Source organism: Hoplias malabaricus, chromosome 4 (genome assembly GCF_029633855.1).
Source record: "Hoplias malabaricus isolate fHopMal1 chromosome 4, fHopMal1.hap1, whole genome shotgun sequence".
NCBI classification, from domain to species: Eukaryota; Metazoa; Chordata; class Actinopteri; order Characiformes; family Erythrinidae; genus Hoplias; species Hoplias malabaricus.
The window spans coordinates 16,266,069-16,290,344 of NC_089803.1; the positions used below are offsets into that span (position 1 = coordinate 16,266,069).

At 41.8% G+C, this 24,276-nt stretch overlaps 1 long non-coding RNA gene across 1 annotated transcript in view; it reads left to right on the forward strand.

Annotated features, from left to right (window-relative positions):
- Positions 1-24,276, forward strand: part of LOC136694326 (uncharacterized) — a 186,428-nt gene that overhangs the window by 27,497 nt on the left and 134,655 nt on the right. The window contains exon 2 of the long non-coding RNA XR_010802184.1: positions 5,229-5,312. This is a non-coding gene — a long non-coding RNA (uncharacterized lncRNA). The remainder of the gene's footprint in view (positions 1-5,228; positions 5,313-24,276) is intronic.

Genomic DNA, 24,276 nt, shown 5'->3' on the forward strand with positions numbered 1-24,276 from the left:
ATGCTAACCAATCACATTCATTCCAACCTTTGTTGCCAGTAACCATTTACATTCCTTCTGCCTCCAAGGTGGCGCTGCCTTCAGAACTATTTTAAGTGGTGATTTTGCACACAAGCACACCATCATGTCCTCACATTAATGCTCCAATATACAGAGCAAAACCTTCACTTATTAGACCTCCCTTTTCTGAGGGAAAGTGCCCAGTTAATACTCTTTGTTCCATTAAATATTTTCTAAAAGCAGTCTAAAAAACTCACAGCCATATGTTTTACATTGACTTGGCCCAAATTTGAGTGAACCCATTAGCTTTTACTCAACCCCTGAGGAGGCTGTTAAAACTGAGACCTCCAGGACTTATTCCAGTGAATTGTTATTGTTTTGTCAATTTAAAAAATGGAATAAAAGGAGCACTACCTAATAATCCAGCACTTCTCTGGCTTCTGTGGTTTGCTTCATAAAAAAAAAACACTAAAACAATGTGGTGATTTCTCAATTAAAAATTATATAATAAGGTAACAAGGTATTAATCCAGTGTAATAACCCCACCCTGCTACAAATTGAGACATTGTAGGTACTCTGTCTCTCTCCATGGGCTAATTAAACATGCAGGGCAAGCCGGTTTGACACTTGCCCCAGCACATTTCCCTTCACCCAATTGTTCTCAGACAGTGGCTGTCCAATATGCAGCACTCGGAGGCTGTTAACGAAGGCACGCATGCGCTCAGGAGAGTCTTCACAGAAAGCCTTTTGGCCTGAATCTCATTATTAGATTGGCTGTGTTTCCTCTGTGCCCAGTGGAATGGAAAAAAAATGACAGAAACCTCAGTTCGGCTTCATAATCTAGGACTTGGAAGAAAGCGTCCCGCCTCATAGGGTTACCATCGCATTGGGACGGGCAGCTTTAGAAACCTTGTTTTTTACTCTCAAGCAGTTTCCCGAGGATGAGTCTGCAATGGTTTTCCCAAATGAATGAAGATGAGAAAACGTGCTGAAAAGTACTTGTTGCATAAATTATAAAACCACAAATCTTAATGCTGCCATTCCAATGTTTACCAAATTTTGACCCTTGCAACCGCCCACAACAGTGCAGACCAGTCTCATGCATGCAGTGTGTTGCAATGCCATTCAAATATAGCTCTAAGTTGCTTCTTAAGAGCTTCAAGACTTCAGTAATCCTTTACTACAACATACTAATGATTCATTCATTATCTGTAAGCGCTTATCCAATTCAGGGTCGCGGTGGGTCCAGAGCCTACCTGGAATCATTAGGCGCAAATCGGGAATACACCCTGGAGGGGGCGCCAGTCCTTCCATACTAATGATAAAATAGATAATAAACTAGATTAGAAAATCTAGAACGATGCTGTCACCTCTTTAGTAAGTCCATGAGTAAAAAGGGAACCATGCTTTAAACTGAGCTGTACGCATTGGTGAACATTAATCACATGTTTTATTTTTAAGAACTGTTATAAATAAACCAATTTTTTATTTGTACAGTTTAGTATGCAGCTGCAGTACAGTCAGCAGTATCTAATAGTGTTACTGAGAGCAGAGATTCATACGTATTACACGGTTTACGCATCTGTTTATGTAGAATAATTCATTCTATTTAATCTTTGTCCATTTCTGCTTTGTGTTTGGTTCTTTCATTATTTTATACGGCTGTGTAATATTGTTTAACTTCTCTCAACACTCATTGCCAATTTTATGTAAAGGAAACTGTAATAACAAGCTATTTAATGGTGTCACTGCCTATTGTGTTATATGTTTGTAGTGTAGGTCACTTACTGAGAATTCTAGTAATTTAAGGATGATATTAATTTGCTTCATTACAGAAACTACACACATACAGAAACCATTATACTCCAGGACAATGCACTGTTTCTTCATCATTCAGAATATCATTTGTCTACACAATGATATGAATGATAGTCTAAGCTATGAATCAAGCCCCAATGTGTACACCAGCAACTCACAACACATCTTTGACAATGTCAAAGCGAAAGCAGCAGAAAGCAAGCAATGGGTCTTGTTAAAAAATAATAATAACAGGACGTTAGAGCCATAATAATCATGATACTTTTACTTTTTAATACTTAGGTGCATTTTTAAAAAAGTAAACCCTTTACTCCCTCTCCCCGTCCTCTGCCAGCTCAGTTTACTTCTTCTTCTGCCACTCTGCCTCTGCCTCTTCCTGCTTATTCTCCTGCCCCTCCACCTGCCACTGTACCTACTTTTCTACCTGCAGGGTCCTACCCTTCGCCGCCACGGCAGCTCAGTGACTGACGCCTCTTGGCAGATGCGTCTATTTAGCACAATACCGCGTGCTGCACTCGCCACGATATAAACTAGATTGAGAAGTCGAGGAAACATTGCACGTCTTTTCTCAGAAATGTCAAAAGTGGTCATTCGAGAATAATTCATCTGGGTGCTAGGAGATGAGATGGAGTGGAAGAGCCGCCGGGCCGCCAAAAGGTAGGCAGCGAAATGGGCTCGCACACATTGTTTCACACATACTCTACCCCCTGGGACACGAGGCCAAACTCATAGTCAAGAAAAATCCCTCTCCATGATCCATGACACACACAGCCTGCCTCTCTCTCTCTGTAGATACATGATTTGACCATAAGTATGTGGACACTTACTCATCTTACCTTCGTTCATACATCAAGTGTATTACTAATAGACCTCATCCCAATGGTCCTGGATGGAGCTCCATCACTCCAGACAAACACACTCCCACTGCTCCACAACCCAGTGCTGGGGGGATTCATACATCCTTGGAATTGGGCATAGCGCATCGGGTCATGTGCAGGTGCTCTAGAACACTGCGTTTCATACACTCTGTAGCTGTATTGGTTTATTGTAAACAGTTTCTACAAACCTTATTCGGACATATAGTGTTTGTACATACATAGAAACATTAAATCTGCTTTTCTACAATTCCAGATCTTCCACAAAGTCGTATGACATTCAAAGCCACTTTATACCATTTATTAGAAAAAGAAATTAAGAGCCAAATCACCTCTCAGCGTCCTTATCCCCCCACTCTTCTTTGAAAGATGTTTTATAATGACTTACCTTTATTGACTAAATGTAATTATAGAGTAGTGGTCTGAAGTAGGGCTTTCAAAGCATGAGGCTTTCATTAGGCAGAGAGGCCGATCGAGAGAGTGGAGGGAGCTGGAAAAGAGAAAAGAAAAAGAAAGAAAGAGGGTAAATATAAATGGATGAAGAGAGAATAATGGGCGAGAGACTAAGGGACAGAGGGGGAGAGGGAGTGAGAGTGAAGGTACACTGAACCCATGGAGAAGTGATTTATGGCCGACGGTTGCAAATCAACAAGTTGAACTTTAATTGTTTTCTTTGTGATGGGATGTGGCGTAGTTAATACCACCTGGTGATGGATGGCGAAGGGTCCAAGTACTCAGTCTTTCCAGCTCTGGCAGGGGAAATAAAACCAGTTGACAAAGGCAATTAATTGGCGTGAAAGTATTGTATTAAGAATAGGAAATGGATTCCTGGAGCTGATTCAGAGACATATTTCACCAATGAAAGGGTGTCAGTGGGTCTGAAGCCCCCCGTCTTTAAATAAGCCATTAGCATTTCTCTTAGCGATAAGGCCTATCTCCTCTTATTTTCATCTTATCGGGCATCAAATGAGCCACGACGTCTGAGATTACGCATATTGTGAGGAGGGAAAATTCAGGGACTCATGGCCTACTCAGATGAAAGGCATTATACACATCAAGACTGCGTGCCAAAATCCTCACTTGTCAGATATCCGCTGTGTTAGATTTTTGTGAGATGGAGGACAATTGTGAAAGGCTGCTGTAATACATCAAGATAAATGAGGTCCCCTTTGTAAAGTATGCTCCGGTATATTCCCTGTTCCCTGTGTTCCCTGAACCCTTTCAGAATCTGCTCTAGCTTCAAAACCTAGCTGTCAGTCAACTGCTTCCAGTTTTTTGAAAAGAATCCACAGAGCAGTTGACGTCAGATCAGAAACCTCCATTTTGAGTTCTGGTTCAAGTGGAAGGTTTGGTAAAAGGGTGAAATAAGTACAATTTACCCATTCAGACTTAATTAATCTATTGCTGATCTATTTTGTTTTAGTAGCACAAATGATGCTTTGCCAGATCAATAGGGCAGCTGATGTCATTTTTGATCCACCAGCAAGGTCATCTCTAGTCTTGCCGGCGAGAAGAGTTGTCGTAACTATGTCTGAGGGAAACGCATTAAAAATTTGAGGAAAAAAATCTGCTGTAAACTAATGTTTATTTATATGAATTTATTATTATTATTATTATTATTATTATTATTGTTGTTGTTATTATTATTATTATTATTGTACAACCCCCTAATGTTTCTCTACTCCAGGAATCTAGATTCTGGGTTCCCTAGGCCTTGATGATGATTCAGCAGGCCTTCCCAATTTAAATGGTTTAAAGCCAACAGCTAAAGATTGTATATTAGCTCTACGCTCCATTTGTTTTTAGGATAAATATTGTTTCCAATTCCCTAGCTAATGAGCCTCTCTCTGTCTGATAGCATTTTCTACACTCCCCCCTCTGGCTAAGATAGTTACACCATAATGTAATTATGTGTACCTAATAACATTCATAAACATTGTTATTATGTTATCTTTTCATTCCAGGGCAAACAGGGAAACCTAACATTGTTAGCACTAGCATGCTAGTTTATTAGCTGATGTACTCTGAATGGAGGTGCTAACTTATAACAATAGCTGCAATTTGTATGTAATTTACAGTAATGACCCAGAAGCTTTTAGGTTGCCCCCTTGTGGTTGGTGGCCACAGAGTGTTAAGCAGATTCCTATGTCAGTTATGTATTTGTGAATATAAATCTATGTGAATTTTCTCTCTAAAACATAAACACACTTAGTAAAAAAGATGTATTAGAGATCCGATCCACTCCATGGAGCATGTAGTGGTTAATTCAGGAATTGTGTATATATATATATATATAACTATTATGCACATATGCATAATAGTTGAGGAACTAGTTCTGGGAAACTTCACATCAGGTTTATATATTTTCAAATGATGAGAATGCATCTGACTGATATCTGACTGATATTTTGCACCGAGAGAGCTTTCAAAGTACTGCTTTTCTGCTCCTAAAGTTGATAACTGTTTTATATTAGATACAAGAGAATACAGAATTAGTTTTCAGGCACCATTCAATCCCTGCACTTTTTCTGACAGAAACACCCTTGAAGCCTGCGGAGGGTAACGCTTTCTGACAGAAGGTATTGAAGTCCGACGTGTTCTGAAGATGTCTTTATATGTGTAAGTTTTTGGGTTTTTTTTTTTCTTCGATTTTCCTGGGTGTACTGCATATTGAATCAAACTGAAAATAAGGTTTTCAGAATAAATAGAGTATTTCAAACAAGTGAATTAATTTGAGCCATAAATGTCAGAAATGCAGATTTCGGCTAGTGCGCCTATGTGATTCTAATAGTATGTTAGTGCTAAGCTAATCCATTTTTCCTCCTACCTTTCTAGATTACATGCTGTAAATGTTATTCCTTGCTTCACTTGAAGAATATTAAACGCATATTAACATATATTTTATGTTAGTAGCATTTTTACAGTAGCTGCTTTATTTAGGGTGACCAGATCTGAGATGGTGAATAAGAGGGGGGTGGGGGTGGACGACTACTGCCGTGCAGACTGACCAATTAAATGTTTACAGAGAAGGTCATTGACCAATAACGGTAGCTCTACAGTCAGACCGTCCAATCAGAAGATTTTAGGCTACTTCACCACGCCCCCTTCTCACTCAAGTGAACCAATCAGAGTAGCGAAGGGTGGGACTAGTTGTGAACGAAACGCTTCTCGAAGTTCTATGTAAGCGCTAGGAAAACAAAATCCTGGACGTTTGTGAAATTCCGCCTGGACATTTTTTTAAGTCTAAAAGAGGACATGTCCGGGTAAAAGAGGATGTCTGGTCACCCTAACTTTACTAAATTATACTAACACAAAGCACTTGCTGTTTTCACATTTTTTCAGGTGAAAATCCTGGCCAATTTTGTATCTAAATCTTCCAGAGGCCTAGAGTACTATGTTTTATTTGCAAACTGTATGTGGTAAAATTAAAATAAAATTGTGCAAAATCAGTTTATTTCAGTTTAAGGATTCTCGGGTTGTTCTACATTTAGTTCTTTATTTTCAAATATAACAATAGACAATTAATAAACACATCTGTGGCTGAGGAGGTAAATATATTAAAAGATAAAACAAAATGAAAATGACTTTGTTTCCAGAAATCATTGGGTGTTTTCTGAATTCCTAGAATGCAGTGAAGGTTCCCCAATTCTATGAGCTCAAATACAAAGCAAGGCAACGTGAAATCAAATATAATTAATGTAGCATCTGAAGTCATGCTCAGTATGAAACATAACCCTGGTTTGAGGTGATAACATTTCCTAAGCTACACTTTATGCAGGTTTCATTAAAAAGTGTTATTAGTCAGTCCCTCAGATTTGAGCAGGCGTAATGTTCTAACAATCATGTGTGCTGGGCTGGTTCTTAATCCCAGAGCCGAGGACCACACGCTGGGCCTGCTTTTGTTTTTTTTCCTCTCTGATGCGTCTTACTCAGCTAATCGTAATTACCTGCTGAGTTACATCAGGAGTGTTGGAGCAGGGGAAATCTAAAATGGTGCAGTACGTGGGGATCAAAATCTTCTGCTAAACTGGGCATGATATTACAACCCTGTTTCCAGGAATGTTGGGGTTTTTCTTTGAAACTTCAATAGATTCAAGAAATGGGGGGTTGTTAATTCTCTTGATTCTTAATTTAACTGATGAAAGATAATAATAATAATAATAATAAAACGTTGTCACTGACCAACTTTACTGTTTGACAATTTAGAGTTTAACACCTGAAACACACAAAAATATTTGTGACAAAGTTGTGCTTAAAACTATTATAATCATTTTCCTTTTAATTACAATGTGTAACTCTTTGTGAACAGTTTTCTGTAGAAGGTCTGAGCCCATGTGGTTATATTTATGAAAGTAGCATGATGGTTTCCCATGCAGTGCTGTTTGAGGGCTCAAAGGTCACATTCATTCAGCTGCGGTGCCCAGCCTTGCGCTACAACGACTATTCCTCCAGATTTCCTGAATCTCTTCACAGTGCTATGAACAGCAGATGGTGGGATCTAAACATTTTGCAATTGTACTATTTTTTTTTCTTTCTTTCTTTGAAGTGGTGAACCATGTCCCCTCATTGTTGCAAAGACAGAGCCTTTAGCCTTAGCTTTTTAGGACCTATCATGTGATTAAGGTCAGATATGATTCATAATGGATGTTTAAATATTTGCTGCCACACATTTCTATAGAGATCATCATCTGTCCGTATATTTGTTGCATAATCTCTAATGTCGTCGACTGATTAAAATAATGGAACTAATTAAATGCAGAATGTGCTGCAATTAATCGTGATTAATTGCATTGTGCCTTCTAAAGGCCGACGCTTTAAATAATGAATATTTAAATGTTAAATAATGACATAAACCTACACTGAGAATGTGAGTTGGCCCAAAAAAAAAATGCATGCATATCACTCAGAAAACAAAAGCCTGTTGTTTGCATCCTACAGTCTGCTTCACATCCAAGATGGGCAGCCAGTGAGCATGTCTTATTGTATGGTAAAGGAAACACTGATGTGCAACACTGTATGGCATTTAGACACAGCAAAATACAAGGATTCAGCAAAGGCCTTTAGCAAAGGAGCTCTGTTCCACTGTTTTTCCACCAGGGTCACATCTAATCCCGACTGACAGCAGGATAAATCTCCAAATCCTGAGTTAGAGACTTTGGCTGTGGAGTACAGCTGATAAACATGAGTCACAGACTCGCTGAAAGCTTTGGTGCTTCACGGCTCATGAAAAAAACAGAGAGAGAGCGAGTGAGTGAGTGAGAGAAGAGAGAGAAACAACAATCACAGCATCCAAATGAGCGAGCGTCCGTAATTAACATGGCTGTGCTTCAAAACATGAACTGGGGCCTAATAATCCCACACTCTTGCCACCAGGATCCCAGGCTCTTTTTAGCGGGTGTCCGCCTACGTGTAGCCCCCGCTAATGTTTATTAGCGCCGTCCTTTTCTTTTCCGCAGAGGCCTGTTGTTTGACTAAAATGCGCGCCTAATGCTTAGGAGGATTCTCTCACAATTTTGGCCCTGGCATCTCCTGCCGCAGTAATTCCAGGCATGTGTGTGTGTGTGTGTGTGTGTGTGTGTGTGTGTGTTTGTCGGTTTACTTGTTGACTTATTTATTTATTTTCTTGTTTGTTCATTTGATGATTTCTTTCTTTTTTGTAGCTTATTTTTGTTCCAGAATGCTTGTTACTGATGCAATAGAGAGGAGATGATTTAGTTTCTCAGTAAACAGCCTTGCCTTTGTGTGTGTGTGTGTGTGGTGTATGTACGTGCATGCATTGGCTGAGTTTTAATTAAGTCGGGACAAAAACCGGGTCTATCCTCATTCAATTCATAAAAATGACCTTCGTCATAAATTACGGTAATGAAATGTGGCTGGGAAATGAGAGAGAGAGAGAGAGAGAGTGTGAAAGAGAGAAATGCCTTGACAGGAGTATGTATTGAGTGTTTTTGTTGGGGGTTGGGTGTTTGGGGGGCCTTGTAAATTTGTCCAATACATGATACCAACCTCTACGTTCTGAACCAAAGGCCAAGCTTCCTGCTAAACAGGGTTAATTGACTGACATGGCGTAATGAGGTATTACCATAACAATCAATCACACTTAGCCATGATCAATCGTGATGTCTGCGGTGAAAGCCTAAGTGCCAACGCCCGTCTCTGCTGGGCCCCGTGCACACCCCCATCCCACACATGACCCACTAGCAGAAGCACTATTTTGGGAAGGTGACTCATTAATCACCATGTGAACCAAAAGAGGACGGACAGGGATACTGAGGTTAGCGTTCCTTAAGTACTGTGACCATCAACAATTCATTTCTCAGAGGAAGATGTAAGAGCCTTCATCCTCCCGGCCAGAAAAAATGACAAGGTGAGGGCCCTTTCTGTAGGGGACACAAGCAGAGTAAAATTACACTGAGCTTTGTGTTGTTACTGGCACTTGTACGTCCAAGTGTTCTGTCGTATGTTGTGTGGCGTCCCTCAGGGCTCAATTCTGGACCCATAATTGTGTCTTTTGTATCAAGCCCAATTGCAAATATATTGGGGCAATATGTGAACAGCATTGATGAAATTAATTACAAAAACACAGCATTGATTTGTTTTTGTAAATACGCACTCGCGCTAAACGTGACGCCTGCAACACATTCCAAAGGAGTTGTAATACAAATATGTTTACCACTGTGTTACATCACCTCTCCTTTTTATCAACATTGATTAATTGTTCTGGGACTCAAGACACCAAGTTATCCGGTTTTAAATGTTGAATATTTTCAACATTTTTTTTGTTATTCAAGTCTTTTCCTGCACTAATGTACTGGGCAAATGTAATATTTTGTTCCTTGGCTGATATGCAAAGAGAATTCTCCAGGTTACCAGAGTTGTATAGAGATTGTATGTACTGTAGAGGCTGAAATACCTAAAATACCTGCAACCACTAAGTGCAATTAAACTGCATGATTATTCATTTTCTTAATAAAGTCCTTTGCTGGCAAGTATACTAAATAAGATTATATCAGTTGTTTAAAGTGGTTTGGATCATTTTACTACCTTTTTATTATTATTTTAAAAATCACACATTATTTTGTATATTTAAAACACAAACAACAAATAAAAACTGTTGTCTTTTCTTTTATGTCTTGTCCCTTCTATTATTTGTAAATTGTGGTGTACCACAAGGCTCAATAGTTGGCCCGTTTGTGTTTCATTTTTACACCAGTGAGAAGAAGATTTTTGTCACTATTACAAAGGTCTGGAACACATGACCATTAGATATTTGTCACACATCCATTAGTAATTGCCTAAAAAAACAGATAAGTAGTTTTATATATACTGATGATTCTATTTTTATGTATATGTTGCACTGTGGAAGGAGTTGTTTTAATCTCAATGTACATGTGTATAGTGACAATAAAGGCATTCATTCACTCTGTTTTTTTTATTTTATATATGTGTCAGTTTCCTGGATCATGTACTACATATATTATTATGATTATTGTCATTTTCCTTGTTTGATGATTTCTACATCAAACTAGTCTAGTCATCAAACAAAACTTTCTAGTTTCCCCCTTATATTCTTATTTTTCTCTGTTTTCACATTGTCTTATTATCTTGTGTTTGGAAAAACAGAGTTGCATTCTGTGTGTGACAGGTGATGTATATATGTAAAGTTGTTGTTGTTGTTGTTATTATTACTATTAATATTAGCACTGTAAATAAAACAAAGATGGGCTCAGAATTGAGCCTTGTGGTAAACCACACAAAGTTCTGGGCCCAACTTTAATTGACACAAAAATAAAATGTGTTTCAGATGAAGATGATACACAGCTATATATGTCAGATGTACTTATCTAGTTGCCACATGTGACAAAATGGGGACACAGAGTGTAATGTCATGAGATTTGGATATGTCAGTAGCTCTGACTTTTGAAAATGAGGCCCAGCAGGAAGATGTGTCCTTGTACACAAGTCCTTGTCTCCAGCCAGTACACCCCCCCCCACACACACACACACACTAGCTGGTCCTTTCCCTTTTATTGTATCTGCCAAGGCTGTTTACCTTGCTGTATCTCCTTGTAATTGGTGTCATTAATTGTCTGCGTGTAAACAATGGTTGTTTTATGATATGAAGCTTATCCGTTGTTAGCATTGTTAGCCTGCTTGTTAACTAGAAAACGGCTGTAGTCTTACGCTCCTTGAACGTCTTATTTTTCTAGTTTAGCCTTTATTCTTTTAATCATTAATATACAGTAACATAATCTACTTTCTTCTGACGAGGCTTTACACAAGACTTCTTTCAGGATTTCATGGCACTCGTACTGATTTTGGAAGATTAGTTTTGGATACCTTTCTTGCTGGCACTTGGCATTGAGCATGGGGAATAAAAGCTAAAGTGCAGCATTTGACATTTGTGGGAAAATACAGTTCTCTCTGATTTGTTTACATTCAGAAGCTCAGCATCTTTTAAGGAGGAAAGTGTGTGGGTGTGTTTAAGGGGAAAAACAACATCAACGGTTGTTTGTATGTGGCTAAGTTCAACGTGTATGTTGTTATTCACTGTTAAAATCACCACGGAAACTCATGTAAATTGAGTTGTTTAGTTTTTGAGTAGTCAAAAGTTGATCTGAACATGTTCCTTCTCATTCTTTACGAATCCTTCACCTTCATTTCTAGGTGACCTTATGTATTACCTGGACAGGAAGTTTCAGTGTGGTGGGCGCTGTGAAATGAAGAGTGTGGTTGTAATAAGAAATGAGTCATTTGTCTTCGTCTGAGCGGAGTATTCTCAGACCCCTGATGAGGAGGGATATAGAACCCTGTCGTCTTCTGACGATGTGGTGTCTTCAGACCTGGCTCAGTCTCAGGGTGAGATCAGACTGGATCAGAACGTCACTGTGACGCACACAGAGGATAATGAACATCATCGGATTTTCAACAGAAGCTGATTCTATCTCATATTTCTCCAAATTTCTCTCTCTCTCTTTTCTCTGTCACTTTATCTCTCACCCACTCCCCACCCCCCCCCCCCTCTCTCTCATTTACTTTTTTCTCTCTTTCTCTTTCTCTGTCTCACTTTTTCATTCTTTGTGGTTATTTCTCCCTTCTCTTTTTTCTGTGTCTTTTACTCTCAATCTATCTCCCACACTCACATTTCCCTCTTTTTCCTTTCTCTCCTCTTTCTTTCTTTCTTTCTTTCTTTCTTTCACTCTCACTCTATCTCAGTCTGTTTCTCTCTCTCTCTCATTTACTTTTTTCTGCCTTTCTCTTTCTGTCTCACTCTTTCATTCTTTGTGGTTATTTCTCTCTTCTCTTTCTCCCTTCTCTTTCTTCTGTGTCTTTTATTCTCACTTGATCTATCTCCCACACTCACATTTCCCTCTCTTTCCTTACATTTTCTTCTTTCTCTCCTCTTTCTTTCTTTCTTTCTTTCTTTCTTTCTTTCTTTCACTCTCACTCCATCTCAGTCTGTTTCTCTCTCTCTCTCTCTCCCTCTCTCTCTGCCCCAGCTCTCACCTCACCTTCTGGAACTTCTGGTTATTTATCTTGGGCAGGTCAGACTGGAGTCCACCCCCTGCCTCCTCCCGGGGAGAATTATACGTGCCACTTCAGGAGAAAGCAATTATGGAGGCCTACAGCCCGTTCCTTTGCACAACAAACTCTTTTATTGATCAGCCGATAATTACCACAGTCGCATCATAAAGTAGCTGGAGCGGATTGGTGGCACGGGGGTTATTGATCGTCCTCGCCTCCCCTCTGTGGCTCATTGTATGGCCGCTGCGTGCTGGCGGACGGGCCGCACTGTCCCCTGCGCTTCCTTTTACGGCTCTCTGGTGCTTCAAACTGGGCAGACTGCCTCTCTTTGTTTCATTTTCTCTGTGTTTTTACCAGCTTCATTATTCAACTGCTATCTTCAGTCAAACTGAAATGTGTACAATGGGTAAAACTACAGCCTTCTATCAGAAGACTAGGGTTCAGTTCCCTGCTTTGGTTAAACACACCACACACTTAGAATCATCAAATCAGGACAGACTTACACATGACAGACTTTAGTTAGTTTTAGTTAGTTTCAATTGTACTTGCCCAAACTTCTGCCAATGCTACATGGGCCAACCCCCCAACACCTTGGAACATTAACATTGGGTAACTACAACCCCCTGCCCTCAGCAATACATCGCCCACTTTGGGGACTACCATTTTGTAGCACTGTTTTTGATAAAGAATGTAATTCCTCCAGGTTTTCTGCCTTCCTCATTCTGTCCAAATACGCATGTTGGTAGGTGGATTCGTTGTGTGAAATTGTCCACAGCTGTGAGTCGCTGACTGGCTGAGTGTGCGAGTGACTGGGTGATTGTGATCTTGCTGCAATGCACAGTTGAGCAGGTCAGTGCTGAAACTGCTGTATAGAAGGGAAGGGAAGGGAAGGCCGCTGATATCCCTGTGGACAGAGCTGAGTCAGAGACGGTGTGGGTTGGATGATGACATCCTGTGTTTGGAGTGAATTCAGGGTTAAATCATTAGTTTAGAACATTGACGATGTCCTTGTGCTGTTTACTCAACAATACAACAGTTCTATTAGCTGTAATTCTGACAGGCTGCAGTGCACTTCAGTGACTCCAGGGGGCGATTAGAAGAGCCCCAGTGGTGCACAGAACGCAGCGTTTATGTTATACTATGCCAAATCCATATCATCATTGTCGTAACAAAGCCCTGTGTATTTGAAATTATGTTTGTAGGACAAGGAAGACCTATTCAAGCCCTTAAAAGGCCAAGACCCTCAGGCTGTAGCTCATCCCGGACATAAGGATACTAGGTCGGTTTGCCCTGCTTTCTGGTAATTACTGAGTTATATATCGGCTGATGTAAAAACCTGAGTGGATACATGTAAAGATACTCTCCCCAGTTGTATTTATTCTGAATCCTATTTGGTGATGTTTTAAGAGAGTTGTTTTTTTTGAGTGTTCTCTTACCCCTTGGGACTAAGTTACAGAGTGTAGTGTTTAAAACTGTCCTCTACAAACATGCTGACTCTTCAAGACCCGAATACATCATCAGAGCACTGCAGTTTGCAGTGATGTCAGTGCTTCTGGACTTTAACTTTGTTAAGTTTATAACATTTATAACCTTATATTTTTCAGTAGCCACGAGCACTACAGTGTAATTGCTTCCCCATTTGAGGCGGAAGTTCTGGAATCTGCAAAATATTAGCAATGTTTTATGCTTGTTATTAAGTAAAGGGACATAATGCCCTGAAATTACATTAAATTAAGGTAATAAATTATCAAAGTTTACTAAAGGAGAACATATTGCCGTCTGTGGCTGTTTTAGTCGCTTGTTCCGCCGTTTTGCTGCTGGTTCGCAAGGAAATCACAGCCCTTCATTTGGAGTGTGATCCTGAAAAATCTGTACTTGAAGGGGTATATAGCCTTCCCCATCAGCGCTACCGCTCTTTCCTAACAAGAAATGAGACCCCCTACCCCTAGGCCAAACGGGGGATTAGGGCTAAGTTATTGCTACTCCACCCATTAGCCAGGGCTCAACTCAGATGCTTCCACTGTGACACTCGAAGCCAGCCACCATTTGTTTTGAACTACTTCTAGCTCAACACACTTGAAGGAGAACACTAACTGCTGTAAATGCAGGTAGATCATGTACAAACAAACAAACCAACAAAAGTAGTTTGGTTTGTTGATGTGACACTGTTGCCCTGTGAAGGACTGGCGCCCCCTGCAGGGTGTGTTCCCGCCTTGCGCCCAATGATTCCAGGTAGGCTCTGGACCCACCGCGACCCTGAACTGGATAAGGGTTACAGATAATGAATGAATGAATGATATGACACTGACCAATAAATTACTAATGTTTTCTGCTGGTTGAGAAATACGTGGCCAGTAACTTTGCTACACTCTCTCTCTCTTTCTCTCTGCTCCTTCCGCTGACCTTTCTCTGGCTGGTGTAACTGGAGGCTTGGCCTGCTCTGTACCAGCTGTATGTGACGGTTCATTACACAGCTGACTCCAGGCCTGCGGGGGTCTGACCCTTGTGCCTCTCACTGAACACATCCCCCTACACACACACACACACACACACTTTCAATATAACCCCCATCTGCCCAACCACAGGCTGCTATACTACTCCACTACACACACAGCCATGCTAACCTCTAATTGCCCCAGACTGGCACCGCACATAAACCCACTTCTACGAATTTTGCTAACAAGTTTTGCTAACTACTTCTAGCATTAGTAGTCACTAATCTAATGTTGATGCTCATAAACGGTTTTGGTCAATCCACATTTGACCTGTGCAAACATTAGCCAGCGTTTCATTTTTTTAAGATATTTATTATTATTATTATTATTTGCAATTTTACAATAACTCTTTCAGTAAAGAGCCACAACAAAGGGCCGATAGTGTACATTTGTCACAGCTGAGGGAATGCTGCTTAAACCAAGCCTCACATTTACAGCTGAGATACGTTTGTAATTAAAACACACTCCGCAAACATAGGGTGAGCCCAGGAGCAAAATGATCAAACCTTACCAAGTGTTCTTTTAAATGAAACTAAAAATTAAAAACATGTTTTTCTTTCCCCCTCTGAAGACCTTAAAAAAAAGTGTTCCCCTCTGGATTTTCCCCCACACCCTATTTGCTTCCACTCTTTTCATAAGAACACATGCTCTGTCAGATTTTCACATTTTCCCCAAACTGAAAAGATGTCATTTGGAAAGGAAAACAAAATTACAGTTTTCCATTAGCCAGGCGCGATGAGGGGTGGGCAAATGGTTGGCTTTTGGGTGGGGAACAAAAAGAATAGATTTGCTCCTCTGAGAGCAAATTACGGTACAATTAAAGCACGGCTTCCCAAACACCGCCGCATCCCCGGCGCTGATTTAAGTGTTTGTTTACGTCATGCTTCATTCATGGCACTTGCAATTTAACGCAACTCCATTTGCCATCGGATGCCAGTGTTTCGTGGCATTGAAGTGTCAAAGTTTTTGAACAACTGTTAAGAAATTAATCAGCGGCTTTGTGCTGTGAATGCAGAATGAACCGATCCTCTCCTTTCTTTTCAGGCAACTGTGCATCAGCATTCAGCTCCTAATTTCTGGATCTCCTCCGGGGGGCACGCTGGGGAGTCAGTCAGAGACACGGACCAATCAGGAAGCACCTTGCTCTTTGCTGGTGGAGATCTTTCAAAGATGAAATTAGACTCCATAAAGATGAGAGTGAGTGGTTCGGTGCAGTTGGAGTGCTTTAATTGAACGCTGTTTTAAAGAAATTGCTAGCAATTAGCTCTGTGTTAATTGAATTGTGCGAGATGTCACAGCATGGTTCAGTATATTAACACACTTGCCTCCTCTGTCTGCGCTTCTCAGGCCCATGAGGCTGCTGCTGGGAGCTGGAGAATGTGGTCTTTAATCATATCTGTGTTTTTCAGTGTTTGCAGCCACGTGAATATTTTGGCGTGGGCGCCATATTGGGGGCGATTGTCTGGTTTCAGAGTGCAGCACTAATGTAAACAAATGGGAAAAATGGATAAACTTCTCTCTTACACAGCTTCTCTCCCTGTCATTGAGAGAGTCTCACAACGCTCAGAAACAAAGAAGCCCACCACCTCTTTGCTTGAGGGTGGTAAAGTATCCTGCTGTGTTTCATAATTAGGAAGAAAAGACTGTTAAACACTGTTAGCCCTATTAGCATTTTTTGTCATAGGATCTAGTGGAAAACCTTCGGCTCTAATGCATTTCTTTTCTCTCGTGACCGAATCTGAGTGGAATATTCATACTCGTTATGTTTTAGTGTGTAAGAAAATACAGACACAAGCCACGTATTCCTTTGTCTCAGTCTTTTCCCCTTTTCCAGACAAATAATCTGATCCCACTGTCTCTGCGCTCTGAAAGTGGAAGTGACTTTTGGAGGACAATGTTTTATCGTGACTTTTGATGTTTTGCCCTAAAATTTAATAAAGTAGTGTGGCCTGTTTGGGGGAAAAAAGGTTTCCACTCCAGATGCATTTCTCTCTACACCCCGTAGGGCACATTGTAGGTCATAAAATCTGCAAATCTGCAGAAGCTGGCCAGTAATAGGATGGGAGACCTCTTGGGAAATTTGGGTTGATGCTGGAAGTGGTGTTGGTGGCATTGGTGAACCCAATGTCCAGCTAAATCTGCCTCTGTGGTTACTTCTGGCCTCCTAATCATTCCCATGGATACCCCAGTGTGTGGGCTGGATAGCCAACCTCCTCCTCCTTCTCTCAGCATGATGTTAGCCAATGAGGCTCTCTGTTAGCGTACAATGAATCTGAATAGTTAGTGATCTCCTTCAAGCAGCAGTCCAGTGACATTGTACTATAGTGGCAGTACAAAAATAAGTGCTAGCTGGCTACACATGTCCCAGAGGAATGCTAGGCCTTCACCATGGGTAGTAGCCTCATGTGATTTGTGGGCTAACGTATGGAACCGAGGGGAAAATGGAAGGCATTTCTAGCGTATTTTCAGCAATAGTGTATAATGTAGCTGTACATTTTCTCAATGCTCTTCAGGAATGGGCTGAGGTAGCCTCCTATCCCTGCTTTGTTCTGGTCAGCAAAAAGTTTTTCGAGAACAAAAACATCACTAAACGCATAGCGCCAAAGCAGATCTCAGACCCAAAAGGACAGAAGCACCATTAAATGTTTTGATGTGAATTTCATTACTGTTAGGGGGCTTCCTGGAATGTAATTTGTGGGTAGTGGCCTTGGCTTTTGGGACGGCAGTATATAAACTGTAGATAAAACTTATTGATATTATTTCATAAGGTGTGTTACTGGCACACTGCTACACTTTAAAAAGATTTGTTGTGGCTTAAAAGTAGTAACCTGCCTTAGTTTGTTGAGGCAGCATCTTTCTGCAGAGCCTCTAGTGGTCATTCCACTGGAAGATAGGAAAATCACTCTGATGTTTACTGTTAATATGAGAAGTTATTACTTAGGACACTCCTGGCGCTGTGTGTGAAAAGCTCCGGCTCTGTACACATCCATAACATTTAAAAAAAACCTCTCACTGACCACTGACCATACAGTAACATCTAGTTCCTAGTTTAACAGCTTCAGACTGTAGTCCTTCTGTTGCTCTGCATACTTTGCAAGCCCCTTTTCAGTCTTGGTTTCAATGGTCAGGATCCCCACAGATCACACTCCCCCACAGCCGGTGTGAACTGGACGGTGGATCATCGTCAGCACTGCAGTGACACAGATGTGTTGGTGTGTGTTTTGTTGGTATGAGGAGATCAGACACAGCAGTGCCTATCAAAGGGGGAACACACCACACTCCTCACAGACAGTCACCTCGAGGAAACCCACGCAGACACAGGGAGAACACACCACACTCCTCACAGACAGTCACCTGGAGGAAACCCACGCAGACACAGGGAGAACACACCACACTCCTCACAGACAGTCACCCGGAGGAAACCCACGCAGACACAGGGAGAACACACCACACTCCTCACAGACAGTCACCCGGAGGAAACCCACGCAGACACAGGGAGAACACACCACACTCCTCACAGACAGTCACCCGGAGGAAACCCACGCAGACACAGGGAGAACACACCACACTCCTCACAGACAGTCACCCGGAGGAAACCCACGCAGACACAGGGAGAACACACCACACTCCTCACAGACAGTCACCCGGAGGAAACCCACGCAGACACAGGGAGAACACACCACACTCCTCACAGACAGTCACCCGGAGGAAACCCACGCAGACACAGGGAGAACACACCACACTCCTCACAGACAGTCACCCGGAGGAAACCCACGCAGACACAGGGAAAACACACCACACTCCTCACAGACAGTCACCCGGAGGAAACCCACGCAGACACAGGGAAAACACACCACACTCCTCACAGACAGTCACCCGGAGCGGGAATCGAACCCACAACCTCCAGGCCCCTGGATCTGTGTGACTGTGACAGTACCTGCAGCACCACTGTGACACCCACTCATTAATATCCAGTATTTAAATGTGCATTATTAGAACATAATAGATATGCACACAGTATGTAAATTACTCAAATCCACAAGGACAGCTTCAGTGGAACAATGTCAATCATTTTGATTACCCTCCCCAGATAATGATAAACGATGATCTCTGTCTTGTGGCATTCTCACCTCACGTGTGTAAAGATGTAGAAGGAGTAACCAGATAAATAAGTAGATTAATAATATAATAAATCCAGAACCCATACCCAATATAAAATTCTGAACTGGAAACATATCGCACTTGAAGCCGTAAGAAGGCTTGTAAACGCTGGGGAAACCTAGCGAAATAAACATCAATAACATTTATATAAAGAAATGTAGAAATGTAGAAATAAATAGTTTTAAACATGCAATTTTCATTAAATATATATATATATATTAGTTTATGTATTACATTATTAATTTGTGCATTTACTGCTACTGTATGTCATTTTTAGTCCTCCACAGCCTTCAGCTGCCATTTCACCAAAGAGTGTCTCTCCACTGAGCTGCGCTATGCTTGTGCTTTCCTTTGGCTCATGAGCAGTCAGTTTATTTCTGCAGTTTCCTCCTTCCAGGTCAGTCTTCACCTCATCTCTCCATAAGCTGCGTCCCAAGACTTTACAGCCTTTTTTTATGAATTTCACAATAAACCGTTGCTCCACTTTTTTTTTATTTATTTATTTTTTATTTTGAAGTTTACTCCAGGTGTTGCTGGTGTGTTCTGCAGTTTATGGACTGTGATGTCTGCCCGCCTGGTCAATTCTTTCTTCACTGAAAGTGTCCTGTTGTGGTCTTCCACAGTCTTATAGGTAGTTCTGTTACCACTCAAATTCTAGGGAGTGTTGTAAATTCAATATCCCTCCAGCTGCCCAGTGAGGCTGGGAGTTCAAGAGAGCAAAACCGGTCAACTGACCTCACTTTCCCTCCATCACTCAGAGCTGCTCCCTCCAATGCAGATGTCCCTAAACAGGACAGACCGAGTTAGGCAGTTAGTGTTCTCCTCCAAGTGTGTCGAGTCCCAGTGATTTTGCAGGAGTGGCAGCTCATGGCACTCGGTACCCGCTCGCAGAACAGCAGGGATCATGGGAGAAGGCTTGAACTATTTTAAATGGCTGAATACATTGGCAGTTAATGGAAAATCTGGTTAACACCTGGTGAACATCTGGTAGCTGATGATGGATGATTAGATCTTGATCATGACCACCACTCCAGCTGATTCAAAAGCTATCGGATGATGCTCCAGCAGAGTGCAATTCACATTTACAGCAGTGTAACCCCTCCAGAAGTGACATAGTGCATTTTCCGCAGTGCTGAGCCTGGAGTAGCAACAAATAGACGCTCTGTTCTGCCTATTACAGGTCAGTGGAGCATCGCAGTGGTTTTAAAGCTGTAGTTTTAATATAAAATACTACTACATCATTCTTTTATTACCGTTCCAAACATTGTTTGGTAGTGGGCATGGCGACCGCTCGCTCATGTGCTCCAGAGCGTCAGTCCCTGAACAGTAAATGAAAGACTGAATGAATGTTGAGGGAAGGAAAATGTGGTACACTAGTTCTGACCGTTACATGGAGCGAGGTACGGCTTTTCTTTTTAGGACAGGAAGTAATGACATGTAATTGCGTAACGGTTACCATGGTGACATCCAGGGTACCGAGCTGAAAAAGCATATTGTTGTCTAGTTAAAAATCAACAAAGCAACTTAAAGTAACATGCGGGTGTGTGATAGCCTTAATGATTAATTGTGATATGGTCCAGTTCACTGCGGTATGGCCTCCGTAGCTTTACCTTCGTCTGTTTGAAGCTACGAGAAACGACAGAACTGTAATACTGTAATTACAAAGTTAATACTGGCGAAGATAGCACCGGGGTTTAATTGCCTGTTTCCTGCACACCGTCACAGCCCTGTGTGTGTGTGTGTGTGTGTGTGTGTGTGTGTGTGTGTGTGTGTGTGTGTGTGTGTGAAGGTACAGGAGATTAATTCCAGGCATAAAGATCTGTGTGCTGCTTTAGTATTAAAGAACGTACACAGTGAAAAATGATGCAGAGTGCTCTGTGTGTGTGTGTGTGTGTGTGTGTGTGTGTGTAATATGTAAGATAAATATCTATCAATATACACTACATAGCCACAATTTTTAGGAGCCTATCCGTCCAATAATCCCCCCTCCCCCCACACACCCTCCCTGCAGTAACTGCTTCCACTCCTCTGCTAAGATTTGAAACTGCATGACTGCATGTTGGAACATTGCTGTGAGGATCTGTTGCCATCCGGTCATAAGAGTACTAAGCCCTGTTCTGAGGGCATAGTTTTATGTGGGGAGCTGGGATACATGTTTACTCTCCATAGAAAAACATTCATTCATTCATTATCTGTAACCCTTATCCAATTCAGGGTCGCGGAGGGTCCAGAGTCTACCTGGAATCATTGGGCGCAAGGCGGGAACACACCCTAGAGGGGGCGCCAGTCCTTCACAGGGCAACACAGACACACACGCAGAAACAGGAAGAACACACCACACTCCTCACAGACAGTCACCCGGAGGAAACCCACACAGACACAGGGAGAACACACCACACTCCTCACAGACAGTCACCCGGAGCGGGAATCGAACCCACAACCTCCAGGCCCCTGGAGCTGTGTGACTGCGACACTACCTGCTGCACTGCTCCATAGAAAAAATGTAACTGCTTTATTGTGGATTTTTAGTTTACTACAGTGACTTCCATTCACAATTAACACTTTTTAACCCTTCTGTTGGATTCATGACTGTGGGTCATACACAGCAGAGCTTCTGGAGGTTTTAGACGGCCCTCTACAACCTTATCTTCTAGTCCTTCATTACAGATAATGTGTGAGATGGTGGCAAAAACAAAACAAAACAAAACTTTTAACTTTTAAAACTATTAGTGATCCTTTAGGACCTTATGGATTTGAGTGAGGAGCGTAGTTCAGCAGCTGAGGTCCACCACTCTGATGTGTGCTGTACGTTACTAAATCACTAAATGCTACCTCCAGTGCTTCCATTCCTGCAGGAAAAAACCCCTCTGCTATGGAATAAGAAGGAGTGCTCCCCCACATGTCGGTTCACATGGATTAGTATAAACCTAGGTTTATTTTTACTGTTCGTTTCACAGAGGTTTCAGAATCTATCCTGGAATGTGAGTGTTCACTCCAGGAAAATAACTGAAATGACCGTCCACTCCGACAGGATTCCACTCACTGAGACACAACGAATCCAGTCTGAATCAGACTTTAGTGTGGTCAGGTTTTACACAGAGAGAACAGACACACAAATAGCTCACATCAACTCACTGGGCTCGACCTGATTGGCCAGGTGTCCATGCGTCCAGGCAGGTGGACAGCAGCTGCGTCCCCACCGTTCCCCTCCCACTCCCTCTCGCCCTGTCTCTTGTCTTTCCATATCGCCGTCCGTCCTTCTTCCCTCTTCATGCCGCTTTGTCGTGCTGAATAACAGTCGCGTCCGAGCCGTGCGCTGCTGGACGGCAGGGACTTTGGAGGCCGGCGTTTCATTTGATTTCAATTTGAGCAATTAAAGGAAAGGTCAGGTGCGGAAGCAGATGCTTTACTGAGGATGCCGGCCCCTGCACACAGACCCAAATAGACAGTTGACATTTACGCCAGTCTTCAGCAGACCCTGTTAGAGCAGCTGGCTGTAAATGAGGAGCAGGACGGCGGCAGGAAATACAGATACGCTCCCATAGCTGTCTCTTACCGGTCACGCGTCCATCACGACGAGATATCAGCGTTAACAATAAGCACAGTTTCTGGACGTTAGACTGCGATGATCTTAAAGGACTCACACTCTGCTTTTTACGTTTGTTACAAAAGATAATGATTAAAAAACAACCTAATTCCAGAAAGGACTGTTTTTATTGAATTTTACACAATGTCCCACTGTTCTGGACATTTCTGGGAGGGAGTGACTTGAGGTAATCCTCCAACTCAGTCTGTTATATTTTATTCTTTAATATTCATATCAGCCCTCTGAAGGACTGGCGCCCCCTCCAGGGTGTGTTCCCGCCTTGTGCCCAATGATTCCAGGTAGGCTCTGGACCCACCACGACCCTGAACTGGATAAGGGTTACAGATAATGAATGAATGAATATTAATATGATTAAGCAGATAAAATACAGTGGAACCTCTACTAACGAACTTTCCAAGATACGAACCGGGCATTTGAATATTTTTAGCCTCCACCAACGAACCACGACTCTAGAAACAAACCCGAGCCTCCTCCGAGCCGGTGGCTGGAAATGGCCACTGACCCCAATAGGCGAGTCTCCCAGCGCTCACAGACTGGAGTGAGCGTTTAACATTAGCACATTGTAGCTTTAGCAATTTAGCATTAGTGTAAATAGCAGACATCGAAATTCGTGCTAAGTTAAACCGTATCTACGCTTCGTCTCCCCACATTCACCACCTACTCTCCGTTATTCCACCCACTCCCCACCTCCCGTCATACAGCCAGTGCCTGTGTTACTCCTCCAGCCAGTCGTCACGTCTTCAAGGTAGCGATGTGTAACCACTTACAACTTTATTATTTCTTTTTTATTACTGTTACCACTGTATTTGTCTTTTATTTTTAGTAACGCTACATGTATTTTTTTACTAATTTGAGAGTGTTGTAAACATATATCAGTGCAGAAAAGTGACTTTCGGGGGGTGGGGGGCTGGAACGCATTAATTGCTTTTCCATTATTTTAAATGGGGAAAATTGACTCGGGAAACGAACTTTTCCACTTACGAACCGGGTCACGGAACGGATCAAGTTCATAGGTAGAGGTTCCACTGTATTTAAGTGTTCTGCAATTCTCATCTGTCTCCACTCCCCCACGTCCTCCCCGAAAGCTGTCAGGTAAAATATGGTATCGTCCTGTATTTGGAAACTAAAAGACTTAAAAAAAAAAAAAAAAAAAAAAGAATGAACCTGATACGGGGCTTTATTTATTTATTTATTTATTTATTTATTTATTTATTTATTTATTTATTATTTGTTTGTTTGTTTGACTATTAAGGCTTTTTATGATCTCTTTATCTGTGTATTGTGTTTTCTCTCATTTCTCAACTCCACCTCCTGCAAATTTACCACAGGTCCTGTGCAAATCTATAGAATAATTTCTGATTTGTTGACCGGATGTTGTTAGTGGGCCCCCTCCAGGGTGTGTTCCCGCCTTGTGCCCAATGATTCCAGGTAGGCTCTGGACCCACCGCGACCCTGAACTGGATAAGGGTTACAGATAATGAATGAATGAATGAATGTTGTTAGTGGTACAGAACTGGCTGAAATTGAATAGAAATCAGGCTTTCCAACATGCAAGGAGCTTAGAGAGAGAGAGAGAGAGAGAGAGAGAGAGAGAGAGACAGAGAGAGAGAGAGAGAGACAGAGAGAGAGAGAGAGAGAGAGAAAGAAGAGGGCAGGCAAATTCTGGCCCATTTCCATCAGACTACTACTGAGCTTGAAGTGGCCCAAACGTATTGCATTAATGACTTCTAGCTCTACGCCATGTTTGTAGTCATCTGTATAAAGGACGGTCTGAAAACTGGAAGCACAGGTGTTT